Genomic DNA, 26,500 nt, shown 5'->3' with positions numbered 1-26,500 from the left:
TTTCCATTACTTCACTTCTATAGTCATTAACTGAAACATATGAAGCAAGATTTTGGTTAATGATTGCAATCCTTCATAATTAAGAGACTAGTAAGTAAGAATGAGTGTTTTAGGAAATGTAACTCTAAAAATACCGTTGAATTTATTTTTATTTCGAATTCTGTGTTTTCAAATATTTGAAATTACCTCAGCTATTTAGATAATGTCAAGGCTTTTGCATAAATGAAGCTTTAGCAAAAAATATTTCCTCACATTTTGTTTTGATTTTACACACGGAACATGTAACCAACGCTTATATTGCGGACATTTTATTCCGAGCATGTTAAAGTGTATACATTTAACCATGGTGTGTGTGTATATGTATTAAGCCATGAATCTTCGAAATAGACGAAGCCCTCGGAATGACAGAAGGTTGCAGAAAGTGTCAGATTCAATTTATAGCATTTTATTTTTTCGGGATAAAAATGGAGAAGAAGCCCTCTAGTAATATACATCAGTAGTAAGAGTAATCTGGTGTCGTTTCCTCTTATGTTATTTTGAGATATGAATATATACACGCTCACAGAGGCCTCTAGTGTTCAGGAGGCAGTTCAATACAGATTAAGCCATAAGTCTTCAAATGGTTTCGTTAGGGACGAAAAGGGTGTGTTGTGTATGTGCGTATGCTCCACAGGGAAGTGAGGTTATGGTATGTTATGAACTAACCTCATCCCTACACTCTCTCAACTCCCTATCCATGCTTTTTATTTAATACTTCGGCGTCTGTTTTATTCTCTGGTCTTCCATCCTATCCCAACCCTCTCCCATAAAACCTGTTCGTTTTTGTGTGCGTGAAGTAGCAAGAGAGGTGTCGTTTTAAATCACTGCGTTTCCATAGATATACCCCTTCCCCATCTTCCTCTGTATTATGTAAAAGGTGCGACATCCATACTATATATGACGAGGGGGAGAAGAGTTAGCAGAGAAGTTTAGGTTGTTGTTAACAGGCGGCACTGGTGTAAATTTATACATATAAAATACTCAACAGCGGAAGTGTTGAATTTGTTTTAGAAGTGTGTAATAAGATTATGCATATAGGTACTACAAGAAGTCTTACGTACGCACTTTGATGCCACAGATTCGGGGAAGTAAAGAAAAAAATATATCTTAGTAAATATCTACAATAGCTCCTTCACATTGTACGTTTATAGTATCCGCTTATAGTATAAAGATTAACTTCCTTCACACCCACATACCCTATTATGAACTGTGTTTGATTTATTACTTATGTATACTGTCTTAATAATCTATAACCAGGAAACATCTTAAAAGGTTAAAAAGCACAGCCATACTTAGTACTAAGACTGAGAGTGTGAAATGAAATTTCAAAGATAATATCATAGTATTTGTATGACTGATTATTGTCTTGCCAATTACTTATTGCCGTGTCACAAGGTCGTGCCCAGAAAGAACTATTCTAGGGTCAGAATTCTCGTTCTGAAATTTTCAATTTGACTCTGAATATTTTGAGTTAATTCTGGTAAGAATTTCAGAGGGGCCCTGGACCTCACGGAACCGCTAGAATCGGCGTCTCTGTTCACACCCACATTCTCCTGTCAACTAAGGGAAAGAAAATGGCGTGCTTACCATATATATATATATAATCTGAAAAATGAAAATTATAACTGGAAAAACTACCGAAAGCTTGATGATAAATAAGTACTTTTTAAAATAAATTTTATTTCTGTTAAGACTATTATAATTTTACTCGTTGTGGTGACGAAAATTCCCTCAAAAGTAAATTTACTATCATTAATAACATGTAAAGAAGTATGAACATAATTACTGGAACTGTTTTCAGTAATAGAATAGAAAGTATCAAGTTTCAGTTTTCAATAAAACTTTGTTTATGCAGGAACACTTGCGGCTCACGCGAGAAGTCAAATTGGTAAAAATTACAGTTTTAGTCTCTACAAATTAAGAGTAGAAAATTTATACATCAGGACACGTATCGATAACCTCTTTTATTTTTTTTTTATTTTTTAAAAAAATTTTTTTTAAGCGATTGACTTCGCTCACGAGCCATCACTGTGTGTTAGGGAAGGAGAACAAAAATTTCATAGAAAGAAAAGAATAAAAGTTTAACTTCGATATATTGAACAATGTATCTACCAGATTCCTGATACGGGCTGGCAGATATCTCATATTCCTTCCTCAATATGAAGATATCATGAGAGACCTGAAACTTAGTTTTGGATAAGCTCAAGGAAATCAATCAAATGTAACCATTCTTTGGCTGCTCAACTAAAATAATGTACTAGTTTCTCCTAAATGTGTTATAGTAGAGAGATGAGTGGTCGCCTTTCTTGTTTCTCCTTTTCTTTAAACAAGGCAGTACATCTTTAATTAAAGCTTTAACATCCATATGATTTGCTAAAAGCCTATTTCGAGTTTCAGAATAGAATTTCGTATGGACAATGTGTTATGGACAATTCACTAAATAGCGCTTTGTTAACTGCCGATTTAGTACAGTGTTTTCTGTTAGTGCATTGCAGAGGTACTCTTGCCTTGCCACTAAAATGACCAGCCATCTGTAAATGTAATTAACGTTGTTGGGTTCTGGATAATAGGGTCAAAGGCATTCCGTCGGCTCTGATTTTTTAAAAAAAGTAAAAGAGAAGTATTACTTTAAATCACACGATTATAACCAATATATATATATATATATATATATATATATATATATATATATATATATATATATATATATATATATATATATATATATATATTCGTTTTCAAGCGTGTGTATTTAGAAAACCTAAAAAAAAAAAAAAAGAGTGGAAAGGGAGTAACTTTCAACCGCACTTTGCCCAGCTACCACCGTACACATTCGGTTTAACTGACTCTTGTAACAATAGATAGCAGTGGTGCAGTATCTAGCAAAAGGACCACAAATGGCGGATGAGCAAAGGGGGAAACCGAGTATAGAATCAGCAAAGGCCTCCCACAGAGAGGAATTTAAAATTGACATTCCAAACACACACACACACACACACACACAGAGAGTTGCGCATACACACGTACTCTTACATGCATTCAGTGAACATACCAAATTCCATTGGTATTTTCCGTCATAAAATGTACGCACTTTAGAACACAATAGTGTTAAAACTGATGACCATCTTTATGAAGATTTTTTTGATGCATGTATCGCAAATAATATGACGAGTACCGCTTTAAATAAGTTAATTTTTTCAGTTGTCTGTTGGTATTTCTTCTTTTCCATTTATATCTGATTCACAATACGAACTATGGATATATGGGTGTGAAATATTTTTACTGTTGGATATAAATGCTTTGTATTTTATATGAATGAAGTGTGAGTTTTATTTAAAAAGAAGAAAGAATTTGAGTAAGTATTTACAATAAGGATCCATGTATATTTGTGAAATTTATAGGAGAAATACGTAATACTAATTTGGTAGAGCACCGTGTAAATAATATTGGAAACCATATTTGTAAGGTGCATAGTTACGGAGAAGGAAAGGAAGGAAAATGGGAGGGATTAAGAACGTAATCCTCCATAAGCAGATTATTTTGGACCGTATGTGAAAGTGAACTCATGATACGCACCACACAAGTAAGTGACTGAGAGGTAAGTATCCATAGACTGCCTGAATTTTGACATTGTGATTAGTGGCTGAACTATCGTCTGGAAATATCGGAATTAATTAAAATGAGATTTAAAGCTTGTAGCACATTTTTCGCATTTATCTTCATTAACGCGTACACTCACCCTGTGCTAGGTGCACCGTGCGTACCCGGTGCACCTAGCACAGGTTTTTCGCATTTATCTTCATTAACGCGTACACTCACCGTTGCCAGTGCTGTGCCGTGGAAAATCAGCGCCGGGTGCGAGAGCATAGATATTAGATACGAGTGAGGCGGACAGACCAGCCGCGAAGCGTAAGAAAATTTTCAAAAATAAACCCTACTTTTCCTTGATTTTGAGTGCTTTTTATTACTTTTTTCCTTCCATTTTATATACATCTTTCCTTTCTTCCTCCCTCACTTCAATGTTTTGCCCCCTCACTTCGACTCCCGGGGCCGTTGTCCCACTCGTTCCCCATACGGTACGGTACTGACCGTCGCTTCGCGCCTGCTCCCTACGGACGAATTTCCTTTCTAGTACGCGTTCCCCTGAGCTTCTCCGTGCTCTGAACCGGAATAGAGAGAAATCTTGTTTGTAGTGACCCACTTCATCACTTATCATATTGGTGACATATCTATGTTTGCACACATATTATGAATCTGTACACAGTTGATGTGCAGCATGATTGTGAAATTTTAGAATAGTTTTTTTTTTTTTTTTTTTTTTTTTTTTAAGGGTGTTTGACTCGATTTTTACCGAAAACTCTATATTTATACCCACAACAACTAAGCTCTACTAAAATCAATTTGCACTGGGGAATGCAGATCTACTTATAAAAAGAGGTGATTCTTATAGGCATTAAAAATAAATTTAGTGAAAAAGGAAGACAATATTCAATGAACACACACACACACACACACACACACACACACACATATATATATATATATATATATATATATATATATATATATATATATATATATATATATATGACATATGTAATCTAAAAAAATATGTCTTTCATAATCATTCATTACTTTTACCAATTTTTCCATTAAAATTATTGTATTGAAAAACAATAAATGAAATTCAATGTATATAGGTGACTAATATCTAGATCTTAACCTGGAGATATAAAACTTAAATTGAAGTTAAGAAAAGAGGAATATAAATCTACTAATTATAATAATTGCCCTCATTTATTGTAGAAATCTTTGATAGGGTGATCTTTTACAGCTAAACAATTGTGAATATTAAGGAATTGATACTATTAAAATAACAGTTAGGCCCTATTATTTATTAAAACCAGTGACAGAAATTAGTGACAGTGGCCGATATGTCATATCATCTATTTGTTTCTTCTGATTTTTTTTTTTTTTTTTTTACTAGCACTTTTAAAAGCAGAAAATTAATTTCGATGTAGTACAAGATGACCCACATGAAAGAAGCCTTGCTTGATAATACCGGGTACTGACCGAGAAAGTACTGACCGATAAAGTACACAGAGTGCCCTCGTGGCTATATGCTTTGCATACAACCGGCGTTAGCTCATATAGTTCGGATTCCACGTTAACCTGTCTCCCACCTCACATTGCATCGGTACTGAAAGGGATGTCCAAACCAACCAAATAATCAATCTTCACATGGAATATCCCCAGTAAACGAAATTTCAAGTCTAATTACATTTCTTATTTTTTTTTCTAAAAGAAAATTCTAACCTAATCATAAATCTCTCCCATGTAAATAAACTAACCTAACCGTAGACATATTTTTGGATCAAAAGATCCAATATATTTCAGACAAAAATTTTCTTGTAAGCCTTATATCTGGAGAACTACATATAGTGTTGCCAAACCCAAAGTATCACGTAACTCAGTGCGATGTGCTTATTTTGCAAAAAATACGAAAATCCTATTTAGGGGTCGTTCAAAAGTTTTGTGGCCCTTGTTCCAAAAATGCATAAAAAAAGTCCAATATACATATTTCAATCAAAAATTTCCTTGTACGGCTTATATCTGGAGAACTACATATAGTGTATAGAAGAAAAAACAGATGTATTTCTACTACAACTTGTTACTCTGTACGGCGCTTATTAAAGGTAGATTTGGACAAGTTTTCAAAAATAAATGTAGGTCAAATTTAGATACAAATACATATTCAGAATTAAGAGAGTATGTCAAAATTAAGTTCCGACTTACAAGAGTACTGTCCTTCCTTCCAATGATATAATGATTTTGAAAGTCTAAAATTATTAGTTTTGTTTGGTGAAAGGGCATTCAAGATGAGAAGGGAAGTCCTCTACTTTCAAAAGGAAAGTAATGTATTGTGAAATGTACCACTCGCACCATCTTTCCAACTGTAGCAACATGGTGTTTTATACTAATTATAGATTGATTGTTTTCAGGTTCGGGTGCTGACACAGACAATCGTACAGTTAAAACATTATATTTTACATTTATATCAGGTGTACATATACTCAACCAGTACCGAATATATGGTGCAATATTTAAGGCAAACATGTAATAATCTATATAATACTTTAATTCAGAAGTATTCAGTATCTTTTTAACAGCCTTTTGTTCCAAATTAAATATTATCACATACCGGTACATATTCATCACATCATTTTATTTACTTATATTTATTTTCAGTTATACTAATTTTTCATATTATCATTATAACGTATAATTCGTAGAGGCTGTCACCAAGGGCGCCCATCGGGGGGGGGGGCAAGGTGGAGCAAGCGTTCTAGAGGAAATTGTACTTCAGAATATCGAAAACCCAATAGAATTTTTACATTAGTTACAGCAAAATTTGAAATTGTTTTTGAAACGTCGATTATATTTGCCCCCCTTAAAAACCACAACATGGGCGCCCTTGGCTGTCACAGTAAAACTTCAAATTATCTTCGCAATATACTATGTATATATATAAATATGTTTCCATCAAATTACACATTACTTCATCTGATTACTGGTTTTGGTTGTGCAAAGATCGCAAAACAAAGTATAAATATTAATATATTTGGATTATCTTCGACGTTCGATCCGGAGTTTATTTATTTTACAGATTTATATATTTATACTTTACCAATTAAATCACAACACTATCTTCATTATATGTGGTTAACATTCCATTTTGACTTTCTAATATATAGTTTGTTTATTGATTTCGATTCGAAAAAGTTTGCACTTACGATGCGGACCAAAATCCATATTACATATAGTGTAATGCTCTATAGTACAGGTCTATAATAACGGCGCATTACAATTGTATTAAAATTAAACGAAACAAAGATAAATTGCAATCGTCACTACTTAATAGTTCCTGACAACAAATCTACAACTTTGTTACAAGTGTGGAAGAAATTTTGCTTGTTATTCATGTGTGTTTGACAAGTGTGAAATTCACCAACAATTATCGATACATGTAAATAAATACTGAAATTAAGTTTCAATTCTACGTTAACAAAATAAATTGAATTTATCAAAAACAGATTCTCTTTTGCTGCAACTCGTATGAGTAATATTTTTAATTTACTTCAGTTACAATATATTGTCACTATTAAATAGCTGGTAACATTTCAATATTTCCGATTGCTCAATAGGTCAGTAAAAAAGAAAAAGAAAGAAAAAGAAAAAGAAACAATTAATTCTGAACCTTCGTGCTGTTAACTGGCACATGTGTTGATGTAATTTTCTCTGTATATCCGGCTGGAAATCTATGCACCACAGTCTATAATTTATTCAGTAATATTCAGTAGCATATTGGGACATCTGTGGTTAAAGGTGATAACTCACCCCTAATGAACATTTGCAATGAGATAGGCTATTAGGAAATTAGAAAAATATCAGAAGAGCTTTTTAGAGAGAATAGCAGAAGTTTTTAATTTAGTATAGTAGTAAATAATAATAGTAAAGTAACCATACATATTTTCTAATAGGCTAATTTTCGTGCTTCAGTTGAAATCACACGTTCCGCTGGCACAGAAATTTAGGCATTTGTTAAGAGTGAAATACGAGAAAAGAAATACGGATATTTTACATCTATCGGCCTTCGGTAAGTCGTAATCAGAATCACCTTAAATTCGGGTCTCGAATAATTGGAGTTCTAATGTATGTGATTCATGATTTTTTTTTTAAATCAAGTTTCATGTTGTACGTCTCACGGTTATGCTCTTCAGGCTAAAGGAAATGTATGATTATGGTAAAGTTGGTAGAATGAAAATGTGGGAGGAAATGGAAGAACTCCGATAAAATACATTGATACGATTTTCCATCATAAACTCAGGGGCGGAACAAGGGCCAGGCAACCCGGGCGAGTATCCGGCGCGCCACAGTCAAGGGGCGTCAAAACGAGTCTCAAGAAGGAAATTTTATAACGAGTTTTCTAGTGACTTTTTGGTTTATATTCTTGTGAAGTAGAATCAGTTACATCATCTTTGTCCATTCCACGATGGTAGAAGAGAGTTCCATAGTACTAGGAGACTGTATTGACAAATAGACACATAGCATGTAAAAGAAAGAGTGGAGACGGGTTGGTATTGTTTATTTGTATTTAGCAACTGGATTGCGCACACTCTAGATCCAAATTGCGCACAAATTTCTGTTAGCCTTTTTGAACATATATTTTTGTTCAACGTTGCCACAATGGTAGCTTTAAAATCTGTGCGCAAACAAGGTTTTCCTTCAGGCTAGGATAGAAACAGAAATTAGAAATAAGATATATTGATTATTGATATCAATATAGAAATAACTATATTGATTATTAACTAAATATAATTTAATCAGTAAATACAAGACAAAGATACCTCTGAAACCAAGTTTTTGTATTTACAATCCCATGTTACAATTTTCTTGGTTGGAATTTTAAACCTACAATTTCCCATCTGACAACGTTGCTTAATTTTTCTGTGCGCAATCCTGTACATTATGACAGCTTGTCAACAGCTTATCAGATAAAACTGATAAAACCAGAAAAGTGTGCGCAATTTCATTGCAGCCCTATGTGTTCATTATACTTGTAAGTAACCTATACATTAAGGATATTGAAGTATCTTTAAGGATATTGAAGGATATTGAAGTAACACTTTCAAGATAATTCACTTCTAATGTTGTGTCAGTGTTTATGGTACAACTAGGTATGTTACTGTTTAGAGTGGTAGTGGAGGGGGAACGGTATATACAGCACTTACTTTTGATTTCTTAGAAACAACACCGCCGCGCCAAACTGTCGGCCTTCGTTGAAAGTAGTGCGTAGATTCAAACTTACGAAAGTTAGATTTCTAATACTTGATAAAACCTGTTATTAAGCTTTAGTCTTGTAAGAGTGTTCCACTTTTGTACAAATTCATGAGATAGTTTTATGAATGCTATGGACTTCAACTACTACGACCTACATAAAAAGGGTTGTTTATATTGCTGTGCGTAAAACACGTTCAACATATGTGAAATGTATTTATTGTTATTTCACGTTATTAGAATAGATTGTTACATAGTCGGATATATGGTAGAATGATTCCTGATGTTATTGATATAAGTAAACAACTTACAATATAGCAATAATCATGTAACCATTAGTAGTATTCAATACTGCTGTTTGATATTGTTTTTTCATAGGCCCTACATGTCGGTACATAATAATAATAATAATAATAATAATAATAATAATAATAATAATAATAATAATAATAATAATAATAATAATAATACACAATGTAATTGATACCATATGTATATTTTTAAGTACTAAATATACATATATCATGCATTTGAGTATTTTTTTTATGGGTTTAAAAGATTAATATCACTGTAATAAAATGTAGAATATAGGCTAGGACTAGCGGACGCCAAAAAGTTACTTTGCCCGGGTGAACATTTTGCCTTGGTCCGCTTCTGCATAAACTCACATGGTTTGGAATAGAACCGGAGATCCTTACTAACAATGCGCGCTCTAGCTCCGAGCTACCACTCTTCCTCTCTCGCGAATTTTGGATTAACTTCTTGGGATGTTAGAATTATTATCATTCATCCATTATAATAATTCTAACATTCCAAGAAGCTGGTAGATTATCATTTAAAAAAATGCGTAAATTTAATCACACTATTGGTTTATTAATGTAGATGCAATTATGGGTTTTGAGAGAGTCCCTTGTATTACATTTAGTGGATATGAAGGACTCATGAGAAATACTCCTTTTTAAAGAAGCAAAGGCAAAGAAGATGCGGCGTCTAGTATTCTACTCATTTTCCGGTCCTTTTATTTTGTTTCCTAGACTGTGCGAAACAAATGTGAAATTCCACAATAATCCGATTACTTGTCAATAGAAACCAGTTACGAAAGCGGTTTTGCCATCTACCAGTAAAAGAATGGACTAGAGAGGGGAAAAAATCCATGAGTCACCAGAATTCCTCATTCGACCACTTGTGTTGTAATTCGTCTGCAGAACGAGGGAAAATAATTCAATAAAACTGAGCAATTCTTTCGTATTATTGCTTAGCAGGGATTTTTACGATCTCATTTACTCACTTCTTATAGTTTTCTGCCCGTTCGTTAATTCTTTTTTGTATCCGTTCCAACTAACCCCAGTGCTCCCTTTGTCTTCTGGCAATGGGCACCATTGTTACCATTTTAAAAGTGATCAACGATTATTTTTCAGACTGCTTGTCTTGTATTTTGTGTGACGCGCATGCTCAATTGCTTTTTTTCCCCTCTTTTTTGCGGGAACTTTTTCTTTGTTTCAAATACGTTCGTTAGAGGGGGGCACTGCGTGATTATAAGTTGTTTTTAACTTGTGTTGTATGACGATAAAGAGGAATTAAAAAAGATACATCGCTTAACTAAGTATTATGACGAGGTTTAAAATGAAAATTATGTGTGACAGATATGGGAAATTAATTGAATAATCCGCCCCAACATTTTGGAACATGGTTATATTTATTAGTGCTATCAATTAACCTAAATCTCATTTTGAACATTCTCCCTGTCTCGTATGTACTAGTTCAATTACTCATTATTGAATCCATAGGCCCTCTTCGTGTTTACCCTTTAATACTGTTCATCGTTTCATAAAACCCTCGACCATCATTTCTTATAAATTGAATAGTGTATGGTAGTATTCCCTATGTCTTTTTCGTTTATCTCAGAGGATCTATTTTATGAAACGCATTTCTTTGTGTCTTAATATGGGTAATAATATTACTCCGTAATAAAAGCAGAAAGAGTTACAAGCAAAAAAGTACCTAAAGGTTGGAATAACGATATTTCTAAATTCATACATGAGTCGCTCCGTACCAGTTTTCATCTAATTTCAGGAGCAGTTTTATTACTGAGTCAAAAGTCCCTATCGAGGAAGAACCTTTACGATACGTATCAGGTGAACAGTAGGGTGGAGTGAAAAAAGTCATTTTTCTTTTTTCGGAAACGGGTACCCTTCAATGACTGTGTATGAGACCTAGTAACAATTCTGTAAAATATTTAATTTTTACGACGTCATCTTGAGTCTGCGCATTCGGCTTAAAGTTTGAAAATTTTTGATTTTTTTTTACATTTTTACAATTTTTTTAAGAACTTGAAACAAAAAAAAAAACCCTGACGGGTAGTCACTAAATAGTAGAACAAGGCCTTAAATATAGACATGATTTTTAAAAACATTTTAAGGTGGTGGTTTCAGTCTGCGCATTGGGCCTAAAAATCGCCAAATTGTCCGAAATTTCCGATATTTACTATTATTTATATAATCAGTAATATTTTAAAATAGCATATACGTATGATCAGGTCACGTTCTTATAATCAGTATCCAAGCTTTTGATAACCTTTTTCACAAAACTAGAAAGACATGTTAACTGTGTTGTGTAGGTGTAGTAACGTTAACCTGGTGTGAATCAGCTTGCAGCGCTTCATCCGGGAGCGTTGACCTTGGCAAGACAGACAAGTGGCGACTTGAGACTCCCTCCCTCTTTCCTCTCTGACTGCATTAGTCGTGTTTTGACAGCGAGTGTGATAGGGGTGTATTATATCTAGTCGTTGAATTATATACTTTCCTGTTCTAGTACTGTGTGTTACTGTGCTTTGTGTGTTTATCACTATGTTATGGACTTTCCTAGGACTCGTGGCAAGGATTTACCTCATCCTATCATAGGTAATGGTCAACATATGGGCGACGCTTTGCTTCCTACCCGTAGAGATGTGTTAAAATACTACATTTATGTTTGGAACAATGAAAAAAAATAAGCAAAATGGCAAAAACCCTAGTTTTTTAGAAGTTTCCGAGATTGTTGTTGACAAGTTAAACTTCTTGTGGGAAAAAGCTTCGATCCCATGCATAACCCCTAAAGCTATTAGAGATTTATTAAAAAAAGAAGTTGATTTAGTTCAAGCACTCAACAAATCATACAAACGGGACAAAGGTAAGGACAGTTTCAGAAAAAAAACTAGCCGACTTTAACAACAGAGTTGAGGCATTGTTCGATGTTAGTGCATGTAAATGTAAAGATTTTCAACTTTGTAAATGTGATCCTACTAAGAAGGTTCCAATACTTGAACGTAAATTCTTGACCGACCAAAGAACTGTTCGGAAAATGGTGATTGGACATGTTGATATTAAAGTGACATCAGCAAATAAAAAGAAAATAGCAAGGAAAATGATAGAAGAAGAAAGATTGTGTATGAAACGTTGTGAAGGATATGAAATTGGCTTGTGTAGCAACAATGAGGACGCTATGGACCTAACTGTCCCACTTCAAAAAATAGGTTGTGTTCCAGAAGATGTGGAGGTTGTTTTAGAAGAACCAGTTCCCGGCCCTTCCTCAGCTACTACCATAAATACTCAAACTAGGCTAAAAATACCATCGTTTTCCCGAGTATGTGATAGGTATGGCGTACCTGATCGCGCAGCAGCAGCTTTAGCCTCTGCTCTTTTACACGATGTACAGTCCACTCATTCTTTCGATAGTGCTATAAATGACGTTGTGGTAGACAGGAGTAAAGTAAGACGCGAGCGAATCAAATCTCGGCATGAAGTTCTAAATAAGGAAACAAAGGTAGAAATACAGGCCTTATACTTTGACGGTAGAATTGACGACACCCTTCGTATTCACAAGACAGATGATGGGAAAATGCACAGAACAACTGTTAAAGAAGATCACATTTCACTCACAGAGGAGCCTAAATCGAGATTCATCGGTTACACAGTTCCATTGTCTGGGAAAGCCATTGACATTGCTAATTCTATCGTCGATTACTTTTCTGAGCACAATCTTACAATGTCGGAAATAGTTTGCATTGGTTGTGATGGATGCCCTACAAAAACAGGAAAATATAATGGTGTAATTCGCTCGCTAGAAGAGAAACTTGGTAGACCTCTGCAGTGGGTTATTTGCCAATTGCATACAAATGAACTTCCATTACGGCATTTAGTGGAAAAGCTGGATGGACCTACTAGCGGACCAAAATGATTTGTTGGACCTGTCGGCCAAAGTTTGGCAACGTGTCATACATTGAAAATAGTTCAGTTTGAACCCATAGAGTTTACTACTGATATTATCGATCGTGGTGATGAAAAAGGTTTCAGTACTGACCAGCAATACCTTTATGACATTTGTAAAGCTGTTTCGAGTGGAAAAGTATCTCAAGAATTAGGAAACAGAAGTCCAGGAAAGCTTTCCCATGCGAGATGGTTGACTACAGCTAATAGAATTTTAAGATTATACGTAGCTACAAAAACTCCATCGCAAACACTAAAAGAGTTGGCAACCTTCATCGTGAAAGTTTATGCACCTAGCTGGTTCAGGATCAAGTGTAATTCAAAAGTTTATAATAGAGCTCAAAACTTGTGGGAAACTATAAAGAGTTGCACTTACCTATCTGAGGAAAATCGGAAAATTGTACACAAATGTATCCAAGACAATGGATACTTTGCTCACCATGAAAACATGCTCATAGCTATGTTAGTTGATAAGAGAGACCATATAAAGAAACTGGCTTTAAGACGTATCATCAAGGCTCGAGCTAGAGAACAAGCCAGTAAACCACTAAGAAGGTTTGAAATCCCGAAAATAAATTTTGAAGCATCAGAGTATGTCGATATGATTGATTGGAATGATGTGGAAGTGACAGAACCACCTCTCACAATGCATTTGAAAAATCAGGATTTGCAAAGGTTACTGGAAACCGAGAGTGTAAACATAGCTTCTGAGTGCACTTTTTTTGAAATCCCATCACACATGCAAGCGATAGAAAGAGCGGTCAAAGAAGTCACTGCTTCCTCAAAATTGGTCTGTGATAAAAAGAAAAGAGAAAGCTTAATCAAAACTAGAATGTTTGATAGAAATATCCGTCCAATATATGACACAAAGAAACAATTTACGTGCTGAAGACATTTCTTACAGATGTAAGACATGCTCTCATGGTTGGGTGGTTGGGAGGGCATGGGTGGGACTCGAAGTGCAACCACCTCCCCGTGGTGAGTCCTGGGTAGTTTAATAGGAACTAGCGAAGAGTTGCACAATGCAAAGTTGATTAACGAAAGCTATAGAAACAAGTTTTGATAACATCATAAGAGGATATCAGAAATTATAAAACGTTAAAAATATCGGAAATTTCGGACAATTTGGCGATTTTTAGGTCTAATGCGCAGACTGAAACCACCACCTTAAAATGTTTTAAAAAATCCTGTGTATATTTAAGGCCTTGTTCTACTATTTAGTGACTACCCGTCAGGGTTTTTTTTTGTTTTAAGTTCTTAAAAAAATTGTAAAAATGTAAAAAAAATTCAAAAATTTTCAAACTTTAAGCCGAATGCGCAGACTCAAGATGACGTCGTAAAAATTAAATATTTTACAGAATTGTTACTAGGTCTCATACACAGTCATTGAAGGGTACCCGTTTCCGAAAAAAGAAAAATGACTTTTTTCACTCCACCCTAGTGAACAGCCATCATCTTGCTATCTGTCATTTTGAATCTCGCTTCAGGCCCGGGTCTAAGGGGGTGCGGACCCCCTAAATTTTTGCTGGCCTCCTAAAATTTTCACGGTAGGCTTGCAAATGAACTATAATAGGTTGGATCGGGTCCACCCCTAATTTCAGCCGGGCCCTCCTACATTTTTGGGCTGTCTACCGGCCTGTCTCGCTTAAAAAGTTTAAACGAGAAGGGGGCCATGTGATATATAAGATAGGGCTAGAATTTTTAAGACAAACTCAATGATGTAATCAGATTTAACTTAACTATAGTAAATATGAACTCATAATAACACGAAACTCATGTTCTTACAAAAATATGTAAAATGTGCTTGCCGTTTTGCGCTATGCATGTTTGCAGATGTGTCTTCCAAATTGTATGAATACGGAGCAATGTCTCAGGTGTGATTTGTGCACACGCATCATGTATCCGTTGCTCCAAATGATTTAGATCCCTAATCTTTTCACCATATACCATTGTCTTTAGGTGACCACAAAGGTAAAAGTCTAATGGTGTTAAATTAGGTGATCTGGAAGGCCATTCCACTGGCCCATGTCGACCAATCCATCGATCATTTTTTTTTTATTTTACTTATTTCTTATTAGAAATTTAGTTAAAGATTATTTGCTTTGTCAAAATACACTTGTCTTATAAATCAATTAAATACGTATTCTGCATAAATTAAATTTGATGTATAAATAATACAAAAAAAAAAAAGAAATCTTTAATTTTTCGTCCCACAGTTATGCCGAATAGGATAAAGGAGACGGTGACGATGAGAATAAATGAAAGGGTGGAATGAAGAAAGTAGGAGGAAACGGGAAAACCCCGAGATATCCTATGAACGTGATGTTTGTCCATCACAAAGCTCATTTGGCGCGAGCTGGGATCGAACCAAGGACCCCATGCACCAGAGGTGAACGCTCTACCACTGAGCCATCGCGGCCCCAATAGATAATACAATTATACATCACAAAATCTAATTTTCATAAAGCTAGGGCATTAAAGTTAAATAGATTTATGAAGCAAAACGCAGTAAAATCAAAACATTAAAATTGCAGTTGATTTTTAAAACAAGAGAAGAATACGTTTCCACATAATGCAAGGGATTTTTTAAAAACAAAATTGACACAGATTCTTAACATGGTTAATCACAAAAGAGAGGAAAATTCGGGAGCTATTCAGACAGAGTCTATTTTTTAAGGTGCCATTATCATTTAAAGAAAAGTAATTATGTTCGACCTCGGGATTGACATTCAGGACCCCAATCATGAAATGAAAGATTTAATTACTCTCACTGAGTCATACGTATTTATTTTGATAAGTATATCTATTTGCTCTTTTTTAATTATTGTATCTTCCTTTCTATAATTACTTCTTCCTTTCTATAATTACTCTTCACACTTTTTGTTGAAAAAAAAAAGTTATCATTATTTCCACTCGAAACTATTACCACAGCCAATATCTATAAGACCACTGTCTTCTTAACTATTACAATTACATTTGTTACTCCTTTGGGGTCACACAAACTTTTCATTCCGTTAATACAGTACTTCCATGCGTTTATTAGGATCAGGCATAGTACGTCCGTTACTCCATACGATGACTCTTGAACGAAAGCAAATTTTTGAATTCTGCTTTTTGCAATAGAAAGAGAGAGCAATTACCTTGGCGGAGTCCGTAAATGTAATCAATCTGTTGATATCTTAAAGGGTAACGGTGATCTTAATTATTTCTATCCATACTCCACTCTCTACTGTTGGAAGAAAGGTGGTATAATTTACGTATTGCGCCGTTAGATGGCAGAAAACATCCTTCAACGGTTGACATCTAGCAGACGAAATTGAAACTTATAGAGTGTAGTCCATTTCACTGTCTACCAGAGTTTTACTTTAAAAATGAATCCTCAACCGCCATTGACATACTTCATCAACTTCTAATATCAATCTTACCTCATGACTTCAACATTCTCAGCCATAAGCTCTGAAGCATTTTATGTTAGAATAAAATAATAATGAAAAGATATCGACCAAGACATAAATATTAACACTACCTTTCACCTGATGCGACTAAGAAAAAAAAAACATGGAAAATCCTCAGTCCGTATAAATTACTGCGGCTACTGCCACCACGCAAAGTTTACTTTATTTCAAACCAAAGATATCCGAACTTATGAGATCGTCATTCACAACTTAGGAACTCCCACTCACTATAACGAAAAGAGCGTGATATCAAGTGAGCGCGAGTTGCAAAGAATGGTGTGAGTTTGAGGTCGAATTAGTGTGATGTCCAAATGATGTGAGTTCAAAATGATGTAAGTGTGAGGTTAAGTTAGCGTAATGTCTAATATGAGATTAAGTGAGGACGTTTGCCTCAAGTATCTTGGAGTAGTTCGCTCACTAAGGAAAGAGCGCTGCTGAATATGACAATATTAAATAAACAATCTTGTTTTTTTTAAAAAAAAAAAAAAAAAGAAAGAAATATTGAACACGCCTTGCTTTAGAAGACCATATTGGACAACCTTGTGTTTGAAATTCTATACTTTTCTCTAAATAAAGATCTTTATCCGTCAAAGAAAGATCACATCTGTTTAATTCCAATTATATATAGATAAGAGAACAAGACCTTTCAAATAGAAGTGGGTGGGTACTGTTTTTAACGGGACTGCACTATAAGATTTAATTTCGACAATTTTTCTTCAAGAACATGATAAATTATATCAATATCGGTTCCAAACGATCTTCACCATAACCAGTTTGTTCACTATAGATAAAATTTTCTCTGACATTAAGGAATAGGAAGGTGTTCAGTCTGCAAGTTTTAGAAACAATTTTGTACCGTCATCCCTTACAAACGAAAATCAATCGTAACTGGTTATTCCAAAACGATTTACATATCATCACTATCACTATCAGTGATGAATTCAATTATCCCACTTGAGTCAGTCTTGGAGTAAGTTGATCAAAAAATAAATAAATAAATAAATAAATAAAATAAAAGTGTGATTCAATATGCTCCGTCCTATTACAGGTTGACATTCAAAAATCCGGCGAACTCTGAACCTGAGGAGTGCCACATTTTCAAAAATACCCGATTTTGGATGTTTTATGTATGATATATATTTAACAAAAAATGAATACCTATACAGCGTTTCAAAGAAGAGAAATTTAGCAAATAAATGGTAAAATGAGAAGGAATGAGCAAGAATGCGTATCAGCAGGTGTAAGCAAGACCCAATAACTGATTATCCACCACAGCGCCATCAAAACATAAGCGTCATTTAAGAAACCAGTGGCATACCAACGCGGTAAATTGAAAATGTGCTCCAAAATCATGTCGAAAATCTGAAGAAATCGAATCATGAATGGCGAAAATTTTTAACGTTATTATTATTACAGTATATTTCATTTACATCGTCAAATGTTTAAAGGTGGTTTCGATTTGAGTATTAATAATTAAAAATATGACCAATCTACAATGATTTTTTTTTTAATTTAACGACTTACGATTATGACCTTTAATCTAAAGGAGATAGGTGATTAATGAAGTCAATAATTATGAGTTAATTGATTTAATGAGAATATGGGAGGAAACGAGAATACGTACGGACACGATATTGTCTATCACAAACTCCCATGGCCTGGATTAACGTAAGGACCTTTCCCACTAGATCTAGCTCTACCACTCCGTGCTCTTATGCTCCACCTAGTAATATATATATATATATATATTTCTGTTATAATTAATTACTACTTTTACTATAAGTCAACCATATTTTGAATGAGGGAATATCAGTCATATTCTCTGTAACTATACAATAATCTTAATGTTCGAGTTTGGAAACTAGAACCTGGCTACAAGTGGTTTCCAGGTCATTGGTAGATATAGTACGTGGAACTCAAGTGGATTTATTTAAATTATTTTTTTTTTTCTAAACTTGGTCAATGCCCAATAAGAAGGTTATTCTTGTTTCTAGGAATATAGCAATACATTTCTGTGCAAGTACATACAATATACAGTAAAAAAAAAAAAAAAAAAAAAAAAGAAGAAGAAGTTTCCAGCTCGCATATAAATAAAAGGATTAAATGAAAAAAAAAAGGAAAGAAAACACAGAGAGAGTCGGTTAAACGTGACATTATTTACGACTAGCGATGTTCAAGTAATGAATCAGAATCTCTGGAAGAATTCCAGCTTTCCAGAAAAGAACTACTATTTTCCAAAACTTCCAGTCATCCAGCTAGAGCAAGCGCTCTTCTCATAGTCACCCACTCCTAGTATTTTTTCTCCTTTTATTACTTTTTTTTTTTTAGGTTTTCTTGTGCAGACGAATATAATCATGTAGAAAACGAATTTAAAGGAAACAAGCACGGAAAATATGTATTAAAGTAGACAAGACAAAATGAAAATGAGTTGATAAGAAAAAGTGTGTACATATGGAAGAAGGAAAGAAAAAGAGTAAACACAAAAATTAAATAAATACAGACTCTTTCATTTTTAACATAAACTGAAAAGAAAAAGAGAGAGGGGAAAATAAGTAAAAATGAAATTTAAATATTACAACTGACACACTTATTTAAATAAATGTATGTGTAGTGCCTTTGTTGGTAACATTCTTTATGAAATTAGAAGGCAAAACACAAATTTAAAGAAAATTTTTTACTTGCATTTTTTAAAAAAAACTATTATAACACAGTCGAAATTTGTATCACTGAAAATATAGTATTATCTTTCTAAACATCTTTTAAATGTCAGTGGCAATTAGCTGCTATATATTGACACACACACACGCACATACACTATATGTATATATATATATATATATATATATATATATATATATATATATATAATATGAGGCGTTTATTTCCAAAACATGCTATATCCATCTTTCTACGTTGAAACACTATGGCAAGTGATATTTCAAACAGAATTTACCATAGAAAATAATGTGTTTTGACATATATAAAAATTTAATGTAAGAGATTTCATATTCAATTGAAAATCGGACATTTTTGCATTTAGCATGTTTTGCACGTTTTGGAACAACTACTCCTACTACTATATTTCTTTGATATCTACTATATCAATGGGTAAGAGACAGTGATAGGATTTGTTCGATAAGGTTTCAGTGTCTGAAGAGCAAGTCATTTACGTCCTCATTATCCCTCTGTTGAAACTGGAAGTAAGTTCTAGGGCAAATGGATCTGCTCGTGATGACAAAATATTTATGATGATAATGATCTTTAAGTTTCATAATTATTCATGTTGAAGTTCATATTGCTTGGTAGAAGGTAACTAAGGTACCTAAATTTTCAATCGCCTGAGCAGACCTGAAAATAAGAGTAAACTTAAGAACACTGTTCCCTCAAAATTCTCTCTCTCACATCACTTTTGATTTGAAGCTGCTGCATGATATTGACCCGCCATTTTTTGCGATCTTCTGCTTTCCTCGCAGTGATGCTCAGTGGAAATCTTGTGATGTCGCAAGTTTGATCGATCAATCTTTTTACTGTTTCTTCATGTGGTCTTCTATCATTAACTTTGCCTTGGACAATTAACTTTTCCATGTCATTCTTCCTTCTCATGATGTGGTCAAAGAATTGTAGGATTTATTGTGTGGACAAGGGGCTGAGGCAAGTTTCTTTTCCTTCAGTTTTTCGATGACGTAGTCGTTTGATTTTCTTGACTCTCACAGTATTCACATGGTGACACTGAGGAAAACTTTTCCTGGAAGAAATTTTGAAAATGGCGACCACGGGATTCGAACTTAGGACGTGAACGAAAATTGCTAACCGTTCGTCTATGCCGGGTGGTTGATGTAAAATGATACATGATGTTTAATTTATTGGCTTTTGATGATTGTCTTTTATTATCTGCCTGAATCTTACACACAATCAAAGATGATCTATATTTCTTTACTTTACTTTTACGTGTGGATAAAAATACAGGAAAATACATAATTATCCTCACATTCTTGATAGTTATATATATATATATATATATATATATATATATATATATATATATATATATATATATATATATATATATAAACATATGTGGTCTGAGATATGCTTTTGAGCTGACGTATCATAAAATTATAAACATTATAAACATCTGTTCCCGTTTATTATTTGCCCCAAAAAGACTTTTTGTTTTCCTGTCTCTAAAGTGTGGCACCACATTTCTGTAGGTCATTAGAGTTACGTGCTACTACAAAATTGAGTTACAGAAAGATATTGTAGTAAGATAATTTTCACTCCAAATGACGTGACTTTCTGCATGCAATAATTTATTCTTCACACAATGTAAAATCAATTTTGTTTAACAGTGAAGCAAAAAAACAAGGTGTGTTAGTGTACGTGAAATGTTCCCATTCAGTTGGTGTAATGACTCTAATGAGAGAACTCCTTCCTATATGTTCACATATGCTTCGAAAAGCTTCCCCAAGCTGTGATCAAGTGGAAATTAACCGTGCCTCTAGAATTATCGGATATTTCCGGCTGTTAAGTAGAAAATGAAGCATAATAGGATGTTTCATTAGCCCGTAATGAGGGAAACACGAGGCAGGTTAAATCTGTTATAATTACAAAGGTGTTAGCGTCTGTAAACTATTAGCTTCAGAGTCGTGATTTTAAATCTAGTTCTCATGGTTGTAACATTTGCTTTGATTTTTAAAAACATATACCATACGGGTTTGTGACATATTAACGGGATGCTGGATTTAGATAATTAGTACTGTCGAAGTGCTGGACGATATAACATTAAAATTTAACCTCTAAATCTGAAAGAGAAAAAATGAAATGAAATCTTTAAGTTTTACGTCCCACGTTTATGCCGGTTAGGCTAAAGGAGACTGATAATGAATAATGAATGAAATGGTGGAATGAAGATAGTGGGAGGAAAGGGAAAACCCCGAGAAAACCCACGAGCACGGTGTTTGTCCGCCACAAAGTGCAACGGCGTGAGCTGGGATCGAACCTGGGACCCCAAGCACCGGAGGTAAACGCTCTACCACTGAGCCACCGCGCTCCCACATCTGAAAGAGATCTTAAGTTACAAAACAAATAATAAATAAATAAATAAAAAATAGAATAGAATAAAATAAAATAAATAAAAAATATTGTAGAAACTGGTAACTATGCCTGAACTACTATTATTCTACAGTAGAATAGGGAACACTCGACAGATATGAACTATTCCGTCGCTTTTAAAATAGATCTATTGTTTTTCACAAGACATATCATACACACTATTAGCTATAGTCCTCGTCATCCGAGTTAGTGTGTGGCATCTGCCAATAAGCTCACAGTGCGCTGTTACTAAACCTTCAAAGAGGAATCTAATCATTCATAATTGTCCACAAATACGAACAAAATCAATAATGAATGATTAGATGCTTCCCTGAAGGTTTAGTAACAGCGCACTGCGAGCTTATTGGCTGATGCCACACGCCAATTCGGGTGACGCGGACTATAGTTATATATTTAATGTTCCATACTACCATATTTCACAGTTACAAAGTGTAATTCCCCAAATGCTCACAGAATCCTAGTAATAGCATTACAGATAGAAGCAAGGTCCAATTCAGGCCCATAAACAAAAGATTCCAATGAACCAATATCTATATGAATTAGAGTTCTATCTAACAGATTTTGTTTTTACACAGACAGGATGACCAGATATCACTGATTTATTGCGACATTGGTGATTGTTCGCTAGTTGTCTGGGTGTCCTGAGAACATTTTTTAAAATGTCATTTTGCTTGCGTACCTTATATATGTTTTTACACCAAAAACTTGACAGTATTCTTTATTTCATTATATACATAATAAAAATGCATATATATATATATATATATATATATATATATATATATATATATATATATATATATATATATATATATATATATAACTTTCCTATATAATTAGCTATATGTAACTTTCCTTTTACAAAAGGAAGTGAATCGAAAGAGAAAATGTAAACCATGAATTGCGTTGCAATGCTGTGAGAAAGGTTCTCCTAGATGCAGAAGATCGCTTCATCACCAGCACTGAGTTCTTGAAAAACACTCTTTTTCTTTAACAATGGTGTTCATTACATAAAGTACTGGTGCCGACGTTAATGACGATGTCATCAAGAAAATGTTATGCATCAGACCTAAGAGGGTGTCTGAGTGGAGTGATGTATAAGCATCTGTTATACTCCGATCAAAATTAGGTACGAATTGACAGTTCAAAACAAGTTTGTGTTGAGAAGATAAGAGCTACGTCACGCGGTAGTTAAGGTCAGCGAGAGGGTGTCCCGACAAAACGTACCAGCGACAAAACGTACCACTTGAATTTTCGCGACAAAACGTACCACTTTTGATGACCTGTCATAAATGACAACCTGTCATGGATTAATTAAAGCATTTCTGATATTTATTCCACGACAAAACGTACCACTTATATAAATTACAACCTGTCTTGGACTAATTAAAACATTTCGGATATTTCATCCGCGACAAAACGTACCACTTCAAGCTTTTTTTTTTTTTCAGCGTGTTCACAGATTATTCTCCAGATCGAACAACCTTCTCTTAAAGGTTCTGTACGTGATAAATGTAACATTAAACACGTTTATCAGCGAGTAAGAGAACACGAGTCTTCCAAAATACATTAGACCAATGTGGGTGCTTACATATCTAACAAAAGAGAACATAATGTTAAGAAACTACTTCCTCATGACCAGGTAAAACAACGGCAGTGTAAGGTTGACAAGAACAGACAGGTAATGTATCGAGTTGTCAAAGTGTAGAAACTCATTGGTAAAAGAGGGCTCATTTACAGAGGAAATGTAGCAGCCTATAAACTGAAAGACACAGCTATAGATCATGGAAACTTTTTGGATATTATTCCTTTCTTAAGCAAATTTGATCTTCCGCTTAAAAGTAATTTAGATAAGGTCACCGAGAAGAGTCATATACGAGGAAGTAAGCAGGATAGTTGTCGCATAACTTTTACTAAACACGGTGAATTTTGTTTTGAATGCTATCAACACACTTATCAGAGAAGATATTTCGAAAGAAGTCTCTCAAGCTTCAATATTTTCTGTTCTATTAGACACTACTCAAGATATAGTATTTTCAGGCCAGTGCTCTGTTGTTTTACGGTATGTTCTTAAAATGGTTGTTAAACAAAGTATTGTTGTCATTGTAAAATGCATATCTACCACAGGCCAGTGTCCTTGCAGTTTACTGCAGGAAATTCTGCAGAAGTTGAACCTTGATATTAAGAAGTGTATTGGAAATTCAACCGATGGCTCAAGTAACATGGAAGGACAATATTCGGATTTTTTCAATTCACCTATGATCAATTACACTGTGATTCAGTTGATTTTGAGTTTAACGGCCCTTTTAGCAGTGAGGCTATATGAGACGGGACATACTGATTTACGGGAAATCCGAAGCACATGAATTCCTGCCAGGAATCGAACCCAGGTCTCCCACGACAAAGGCGCATACGCTAACTGCTTAACCACTAAGAAACTCAGTTACACGTGTGGTGTTACGCTCATATACTCAATCATGTCATGTGTGATCTGAAAAAAATTGCATTGATTCTGTGTCATTGTTCTGCTGAATGACTGTGCGATATTTATGCGTGAGTCTTATCAGCGAATGGACATTTGGAAGATCAAATGTTAACAAAGGCGTCTTACAGTTATTGCGGAAACAAGATGGTAGAAAACACACTGTTTTTTAGAAAAAGTTTGGTCATTTTTCGAACTCAGAAAGTGCTTTGTATATAGAGTTGACCATAATAATTAAGAAAATTGCTTCTACAGAAAATATCAAACCAAAGGCTAGGTGTAAAGCGGAAGGATATATAAAGGATCTTCTCAAGTTCAAAACAACTCGGACAGCACAAATGTTCCTTAAGATATTTCAAGTGACGACCTCTCTGTCAACCTATCTCCAAATAGAGGGTGCTGCTAGTGTAGTCCTATCGGATGGTGCAGACTACTCTGTCCCAAGTGAAAGAGTAGAGAGATGATTTTGAATCCGTTAAGAATGCAGCATTCAGCTTTGCAGAATGGACCAGTAACAAATTTGAAGACTTAGAACGTGATTTCTTTCTTTCTTTTTTTTCTTTCTTTTTTCTATTGACCTGTCGACAATTCGCCTTCAGAGATGGACAAAGATTTTCTTGTAAATATGAAGATGAAGCTGCTTCTATCCAATGACCAGGAATTTCATCGAAGCATTCAATACAATATTGGACATGGTAGTTTCGAGTATTTCTTCAAGATTCAAGAAGCAATGTACTTTATGGATTATTTGGACCCTAGTCACTTCAACCAAGTAACAGAACTTCCAGACGTGCCTTTCGATAAACTTACATATTTTCTGAAAAACTTCAGTAAAGAAGTTTTCAAGGATACTATAAATGTATTCTCTTGGACTTTTGAAGGACGTGGATATCCTTGAAAGTCGGTCTTGATGACGAGCACAACCGAAAAAAAATGACTGTCCTGATGGTGCAAGTGATTCAGAATTAGGATAAAATACATTTGTTTACAAGGAAAGCGAATGCAAAATTGTCCAATGTGCTGCTTTTTAATTTTGCAGAATTGTAAATTTAGCAGTAATACTTATCCAGATTTCCAGCATACAAATTTTTATTGACTTTGCCCGTAACTCAGGTAACATGTAAAAGAAATTTTTCAAAACTTAAATAAACTGAAATACATTAAAAATAGGATAACGAGTACCATGTCTCAGGAACATTTGTAAACATTTATGTTGATGTCTATTGAAAAAGATTTATTAATAAATATTTCGAATACAAAAGTGATACAGTAGTATCAAAAACTAGTACACTAAAACATCTGCTAATTTCGTAATATAGTGTACGTTCTCCTTGAACTTCATATAATATTTTGAACAATTCAGAATAATATACTGATGAAAGAATATCAGGTTTTAATTGTCAATTGTTAATACTATTGACTTACTGTAGAAAGAAAACTGCAATTGATTTGTGACATTAAGATGCTGGTGGCCCTTGTGGGAGAAAGCGCCCGCGTCCCTCTAATAATGCCTATCCCTCTCTGGTCCAAAGCCTGGATAAAGTGTGATGGAAATCAGCAAATATTCAAATATTGCATATGGAAGATTCTTGCTGGTCTTGGTCTGGCGAGAATCTTGCAGGTATTGTCTTGGTGTTGCGAGAATCTTGCAGGCATGGTCTTAGTCTTAGCCTTAGTCTTAGTTTTGGTCTTGCATTGCTACTTTTCTCACCAGCAATCTGTTCAACTTTTAACCTTATTTTGGCCGGTATGTATATACTTATATACCATCCTATCAAGTGGTACGTTTTGTCGCCTGTCATTATTTGATGACTGATTAGAAAACTCTTCACAAGTAGCCCTCCAGGCAAGTGGTACGTTTTGTCGCTTGTCATTATTTTACAGCGATACTATAATTAATCTGTACCCATTTTATCAACATTGATCAGAGGCGCAATAATTAAACAGATAACTTAGATATAATTAAAAGAAAGAACGTTGTTATTGACTCGTTGTCATGAGTAAGATTATTGTTTTATGATGGATAGGACATGTTGGTATTATCAAGATCATTACTTGCTATGATTGCTGCTGATATTTTATGTACGTATACTACAGAGGAATAAATCGAAGATTTCTGGATGCAATTCATGTTTATGGTCAGTAAATTAGTAGTTGATATGTTTACTATAATAACGTAATAATTTAAAAGATACGTAAAGCGAATCAGGGCTAAAACGAAGTGATATCGTTTTATCTGGTGCCGGAACCCGGGACTATACTATTTAGTTCCGAAGAATAGTAAGAACTGAGTTTATGTGCATAAGTACATATACCTTTTTATGAGTTTC

The sequence above is a fragment of the Thermobia domestica genome, chromosome 10, assembly GCF_964235325.1.
Source record: "Thermobia domestica chromosome 10, izTheDome1.hap1.1, whole genome shotgun sequence".
Taxonomy (NCBI): Eukaryota; Metazoa; Arthropoda; class Insecta; order Zygentoma; family Lepismatidae; genus Thermobia; species Thermobia domestica.
The sequence above is the reverse complement of the archived record's forward strand: the minus strand, read 5'-3'. Positions refer to the sequence as shown.